This window comes from Apium graveolens, chromosome 3 (assembly GCF_009905375.1).
Source record: "Apium graveolens cultivar Ventura chromosome 3, ASM990537v1, whole genome shotgun sequence".
NCBI classification, from domain to species: Eukaryota; Viridiplantae; Streptophyta; class Magnoliopsida; order Apiales; family Apiaceae; genus Apium; species Apium graveolens.
The window spans coordinates 7,432,224-7,439,608 of record NC_133649.1 but is presented as its reverse complement, the minus strand read 5'-3'; the positions used below and the strand labels follow the sequence as shown (position 1 = coordinate 7,439,608).

The 7,385-nt window shown below is 28.8% G+C and overlaps 1 pseudogene; it reads right to left on the bottom strand.

Annotated features, from left to right (window-relative positions):
• Positions 1-539: 539 nt before the first annotated feature.
• LOC141711195 (ARS-binding protein 1-like) lies at positions 540-1,122 on the bottom strand (annotated as a pseudogene).
• Positions 1,123-7,385: the final 6,263 nt, after the last annotated feature.

Below are 7,385 nucleotides of genomic sequence, written 5' to 3'. Positions count from 1 at the left end.
ACACAACCACGGATCGCAACAGGTTAACGTATGAAAACAAGCCACAACCTTAACTTTTATTACATCGTATCAAATCCCAACTAGTTTAACTTATAACTGATAATGAAATTATTCTTACAAGCTTGCATATCTCATCTATAATATAACACTTCTGCTGGCTCTGTAACGACCGAGAAATTATGCTTGTATTATATCTTAATAAAGATGATTTATGTGTATTATTATGTCAGTAAGTGTGTTGAGTTATAAAACCCTAGCTGATATGTGCTATGTGATATCTGTTTCGATCATAATGTGTTTCGAGTAATTATTGAGTATTTTATTATAAGTTACAATAAAACCTCTGTAAATTAATACTCGATTAATTAATAATCTCTCTAAATTAATAATTTTGTCTGGTCCCGACTTGGGCCAGTTCAAAAAATGATCAATTTCGATAAGATAATAAGATAATAATTTTTTTGAAAACCCTGTATAAAAATATGGTCCCAATAAAACTATAAATTAATAATTCCCTTATATTCATAGAAATATAGCTATTACATATTTGTAAAATATGATTCAATTGTAGTTTGCTTTTTCATATAATTTAAATCAACATGAAGCTCATCCCTAATCTTCCTTATTGCATCCAAAAGCTCGGGTGTGGTGCTTTCATGTTGCATCAAAAAGTTATTAAGCATTTTTGATGCCTTGAGTGCTTCTTAACTTGAATTTCTCAAGCCAACCTTGAGAAAAAGTGTGCTCCTGATCTTGTTGAGGGTATAAAATTTTCATGGTCTCTTTTGCCTTCTCTAAAATTAGCTCTCCTGTCATATTAACACGATCTTGGTACTGGAGAAACCATTCATAGAGAACCTTCTCCATATCTGGATATTTTGCTGGTTTATGTCGCTTAATATCTTTTCTTTTCTCCAAGTAATTAGCTGCAAGATAGTCTGCTGACCTTTTCAGTGTATTTGATATTGTACCTTGACTAACTTTTAGATGAAACTTATTCTCGAGCCATAACTGGAGATCTTTTTGAGTGCATGATGAATTTTCTCTTTTATATTCACATAATGCTTTTCTTGCTTCATCCGTCATTGTTGATTTTGTGACACCTTTTAGATAAGAAGCCATTGTTTTGTTTGTATAATTTTTCCCCCAATATAGTATATACAGTATATATAATATATTTTATGACTACACATACATTGAATACTTTCTATGTAAAATACAATGAATTAAATTAATTCATGTACTTTGAATTTTCCTAATATACATTGAATATTTTCTATGTAAAATACAATGAATTTAACTTATACACTACATGGACTTTGAATCTAATATATTGTACATTACATTGACTTTCTAAATTCATATACATTGAATTAATTGAATTAAGTATAAAATATAAATTGTACAATTCATTTTATTTAAATTTATGTGAATAAAAATTTAATCAAAAGTTAATTTTGTTTGCTACCGAAAATTCTCTATAAATTAATAATTATTAATTTATTGATTAATTAATACCTCTCTAAATTAATAGAATTCTCCGGTCCCAACTATATTAATTTATAGAGGTTTTACTGTAAATGTTTAATATCTAAAGTTTTACGGCCCAAACAGTGTTTTAATAGCCGATATTCCATATCAAATCATTGTCCCTATTTTGCCAAGTATGGCCTATACCGTATCAATATTCTGAACATCTAGACGTTTTACAAATTTTTTTGTTTCGCGAAAAACGACTTTTTCGGCCCCTTTCGGGTGTCAAAAACCCCACAAAAATCACATTTTTATTTTTATAGGATCGTGAAATTATCAAATATCATTTTTCTTTGCATTTTTATGTTATTCATATTTTTTGGGAATTTTTGGCATATATTTTGTATTTATTGGATATTTAAAAATTCAAAATTAATACCCAAAAATTATAGAAATTAGGGCCAATTAATTTTATGAGATATATAATTAGGGCCTAGATTTTATTTAGGGGTATTATTGTTACTAATATAAATAACAGATTTTCTATTAATTAATTATTAAATAATCATAAAAAATCAGAAATTCAAGAAAATCTCTAATTCTCTGAAATTTGGGTTTGGAGTTATTGGAATCAAAACGAAGTTTGATTGTGTTTCTGTTCACCAAATCAAACATGTAAGTAACCGATTCGAAGCTCTTTGAATTCTCTATTCAATTCTGTTATCAATTTCGTGTTTGAATTATTCGATTTTAGAATCATAATTTTCGGGTTTGATTTTGATTTGGGTGTTTTTGATTAACGTTACTGAGATGAATTTGAGCGTTACAGATGTATAGATCGTCGAATTTCCAGTCGATTCATACCGGTGTTGTTGATTTTTGTTCCCGTTTTGAGTTCGCCGGGAAACCGCCGTTACCAGCGGCGTTTCTGCGTTTCCGGCTTCGAATCAACGAGGCTGAAGGCTGGGGGAGTGTTGTTTCCGTGATATCGTTGGTCGAAAATGGAGAAAAACCAGCCCCAAAACCGTGTGTTTCGTTGCCGTTTTGCTATCGTCGGAAAATGCCCATCGGTACCGGAGCCAGTGGTGTTCTTGTTCAATCCGAGATCGACCTGGTTCGACCCGGTTTTGATCCTGAAACCCTGAACTGATTTCTGAAAAAAACTGTTTCTGTATTTTCTAATTTAATTTTATTTTTAAAAAAAATCAAAAAATCAGTTTTTAATTATTTAATTAATCAAATGAATAGTTTGATTAATTATCTGATTTATTTTGTAAATAATTCTAAATTATTTTCTTATTTCAGAAATTTAAAAATTAATTGATTTATTTATTTAATTATTTCCTAATTACTTATTATTTGATTAAGCTTATTAATTATTTTATAATTAATCAATTTAATTGAATAATTTGTAATAAATCCTAATTAATTCCAAAAATTAGGGAAACATTATTTTTAAATATGATAATTCCTAGATAATTATTTAAAATATAATTGAGATTTTATTAATTATGAATAATTAACTATAATTGATTAATAATTGATTTATTCTTGTTTATTGCGTAATAATTAAACCGTCTATCCGATTTAATCGAAACGAAGTCCCTTAGAATAAAAAAAATGACCAGATCCCATTAAAAATAGTTATAAATCATAATTTCTTCTGAGAGCGAGTCGGCTTATGATATTTATTCGTTTACAGACCTTATTAATTATGCATCGAGTCTAATAAATCCTAGAAAATTAAGAAACGAGTCAGAAATTGTTTGCTAATGCAAATGTATATCTGATTTCGATTCTAAAAATATTTGTGAGCCTAAATTAATTATGTGCCTTACGTGTTATGCGATTTACGTGACTACTTGAGCTCTATTTGTTAAATAATTATATACGAGTCGGATAGAATCGTATGGGTAGACACTAAAAATAAACGTATGATAGATAATTATACGTTGCCGGTTAATTGAAATGGTATCTTTTATGATAGATACACATAGTGCGAGGCATTCAAAGCCAGACATGGATAGTGAAAGTAAAGCCTTATTATGTATGGTAATGGAACGAGTAGATACAGAATAACTGAAAGCATAGAATAACAATTGAAGACTAGAAAGCGGATCAATTGAGGCAAGTATTCATAAACTGTCTTCTAAAATAATGCAAATATTTCTTCATTCCTATTCTAAGTTCAGAATAATTAAATGTTTTTATATTTCGCTGCAATTACTCTTGTTTATGCAAGTACCTCTTTGATCTTGTTCCTTGATTATCGATTGATCTCTTGAGCAAATACCCATTATTTTGGGTTATTTGCGAACCCTGAATCGGGATGTTTTGAAATCAAAGTGATTTGACATCAAAATACTCCACAGACCGGATGGTTACGATGAGGGCCGGGAATGAGCTGGACCCTAAGGGCCAGAGATGGCTGGACCCTTGATTATTAGGCCATAGTTGCCTGGGTACCCCATATATTGGTTGGGTCTATGCAGTTGGGTATAGATCCGCATTATATCCTGACTGATCAACAGGTTATAGAGCATATGTTGGTTCTAGTATCCAGTCTAATTTATTGTTGATCGCCATTAACGACATTCCTTCTTGAAAAGTTTTATGATTACAAAACCGGACAAAACCCTGATTCAAGAGATGAATCTAGGAATTGCTCGTCACTTTTGATTTAAGATTAAAGGCCAATGATGGCCGATTTTTTATTCGCTCAACTGTTTCAAATAAATAAAGATGTTTTTTTAGTCATTTAAAGATTCTTTCGAGAAGTTTCTTTGATCTAATACCTGGAAACCAATTATGATACTTGCTGGCCATTTTTGGCTCACTTTTACTTTGTGAATTCTTATTTCTTTCAGTATCAAATGAAGACAAAAGTGAATAGCTCTTAATAGACAACAAAAGTGGAGAGATCCCAGCTAAGGAATTTGGAGGTGTCAGAGTAAATAATTTGAGGAAGTTAGTAAAGAGGTACTAAAATTGTATTTAGTTACTGTAATTTTAAAAGGTTAGATTCTTGTTTCATACCATAACCTGTAAGCGATCCGGAATAATGAGGGGTTATCTGTATATTTGTTTTAATATACATGTTTATATTATTTAAAGTTATTTAGTGACACCCAATCCTGACCCCGAATTTGGGGATGTTACAGTTGGTATCAGAGCACAAGTTATTGGTCCCTGAAATAAGAATAGGTGGAAGTAAGATAGGATTGACAGGTCATATTAGATAAGGAAGACCCTAAGTATACTCATTTTGCGTTCAAGTTGAGTGTGAGTTAAGATTAGCAGACCTGATATGGATTAGTAAGATATGATATTGTTAAGATAAGTGGAAGGCGAGTGTATTGACGATATAGATATATTGAGTTCCCAGATCCTATGGTTACGAAGAGTCGATAGCTCGACGGACACTGAGTAAATTACCCTGCTTTTATGTGGTTTTAAAGAAAGAGGAGATTTATTCTTGTAAGAACTTCGTATAAGGAAAGATAGATGAGTTTGGTATGATTTAACTTAGAAGTATGTAATAGGACAAGCTCCAGGCTGGAGGTAACGAGTCGATTGAAGCTGACGAAGAGCCAACATTGCAACCTTCAAAGGCACCATCGTTGCGAGAGGTTGCAGCTTCTTTAAGTATGCCTAATATAGTAGATGTCATTCCTTGCACGGCGCCCGAAAAATAATAAGCCTACCAACAGACCGTCGAATTGCATTAATTAGGTAGTAAGTATATGACATCAGGGATGACGATGAAAACATCAAAGATAGTGCCAGATGTCAGCATTTGAGTTAGAGCTACGAATGAAATAGTATGTAGCGGTAAATGAAGTTCTCGGTAACTAATGAAGGCGAAATGAATTCAATAAGGGGTAGAAGATATACTGAATTGGATGGACCCTTAGGTGGTTGTTTCTTCAATTAGCTAACTTGTTGTGATTGAGGAGAAAAACAACCAACTCATATAGTAAGGATAACCAGATATTTGATTTTCAAAATTCTAAAACAAGTTTTCGAAAAAGACTTTCTTAACAGAATTTCTAAAAGATCTTTACACAAAATGAGTTTTAAAATTTTGGTTGTCAAATTACTACTTGAGTTCTTGTTGTTATAAATATTAGATTACCCGGAAGAATATTTGATCGAACTCAGTATTGTTAAATCAGAACTCCAGCTAAAAATATATTTTTTATTGGGATTAAAAAATTTATATAATATATCTGAACTTAAATAAATTATATTAAAATTTGAATATAATTATGTGGATTTTGTAGATATTATGTGTTTTAGGCTAAAACAATATAATGTGTACAACCGAAAGATAGACCAATGTTAAAATTGATTTAAAGATGATTCTCCCTATTGATTATGTTAAAATTATTAAAATAAAATAATTAATAAAATATAACAAATTTAAATAATACAATATTAAAATAAAAAAATATAATTAGAGTTATTTAAAACAACCATGCATCACACGTGTCATCTACTCCCTCCGTCCCACTGGATTGTTTACATTGAGTGACGGAGTATCGACACATATTTTAAAATTTCCGTAAAGCATGGTTTCCTAAATAATTTTAAATATTTTTTCTTTTAAATAAAAATCTAATATTTAAATTTTTATACAGAAAAAAAATTATAGAAATGCAATAAATAATAGAGTGGAAGAATGTTCACTTTAAATTAAATTGAATGAGTTGATAAAATATTAGATAAATATAATTTTTTTTATTATAAAATATAAGTAACATTGAAATACAAATGTTATTTTAGCACCAAACAACCAGATGACACGTTATAGCAATGAGTATAATTATTTTTCGTCTAAGATTATCACTCCATTTAGACAACTAGTAAAAATCTTAATAATCTACAAATTGTAGTGTTGATTTAGTATTGTTGTAGTTGTAATAATTGTTGGTTTTAGTTTCCAGACCGCCTTATGAAAATTATATGTGCAATCATTTGGTTAAAAACCTTGTTAAATGTTGAAACCATGCTATAAATCTATTAACGCGTTTTTTTTATAATTTTACTTTTTTTTAACTGAATTGAACAATTATAATTATATAATTTATATAGATCTACATTAATTTTTTAAATACTTAATTAAATTTAGATCAAGATATACTTGGCAGAATTGAGCTCACCTAAAATAATAATTTATAAATTTAAACGTGACATGCATACATAAATTTATAAATTTAACCCTAACATAGTAACATGCATACATAAACTATTCGTTTTTGTCTACTTCAATATATTTATATAAAGAAAAAGAAGAAGAAGAAGGTGTTTAAGTGATGCGTTTCAACCTATTTTTTCTAATTTACTCAATTTTTCGAGTTAAGAAATATCAAAAATTACAATTAACTAATATTATCTTAAATATATTATCATCGTTCATAATATTTTCCTAACATTTCTATAACATCTTTCATTAAAATTTTTGAAATTAAATTAATATCATAATATTCTTCTAAAACTTTTACTTTTTCTTTAAACCAACTTGTCATTCTAATATTCTCGTAAACCTAAATTTTTTACAACATCACCTCAAATCAATTTAACTTCTGCTTTTTGTTTAAACCAACCTTTTTAATAACATTCCTTATCTTTCTCATAAAATTAGCTTACTATATTTTATTTTTCTATTTTTTAATTTTTAAACTATAAAATATTACAAAGACAAAGTATCTTAGTTATTTATCATCATTCGCAATTTTAACCTAAACTTTCTACACATATTCTATTAAGATTTTAAAATCTAACTTGCCATCATAATATTTTCAAAAAATTTCTCATTTTTCTTTAAATCAAGTTTTCATTTTGATATTTACCTAAATTTCTTTTTTAATATCATTTCTTATCTTTCTCCTAAAATCAGCTTACTATACTAT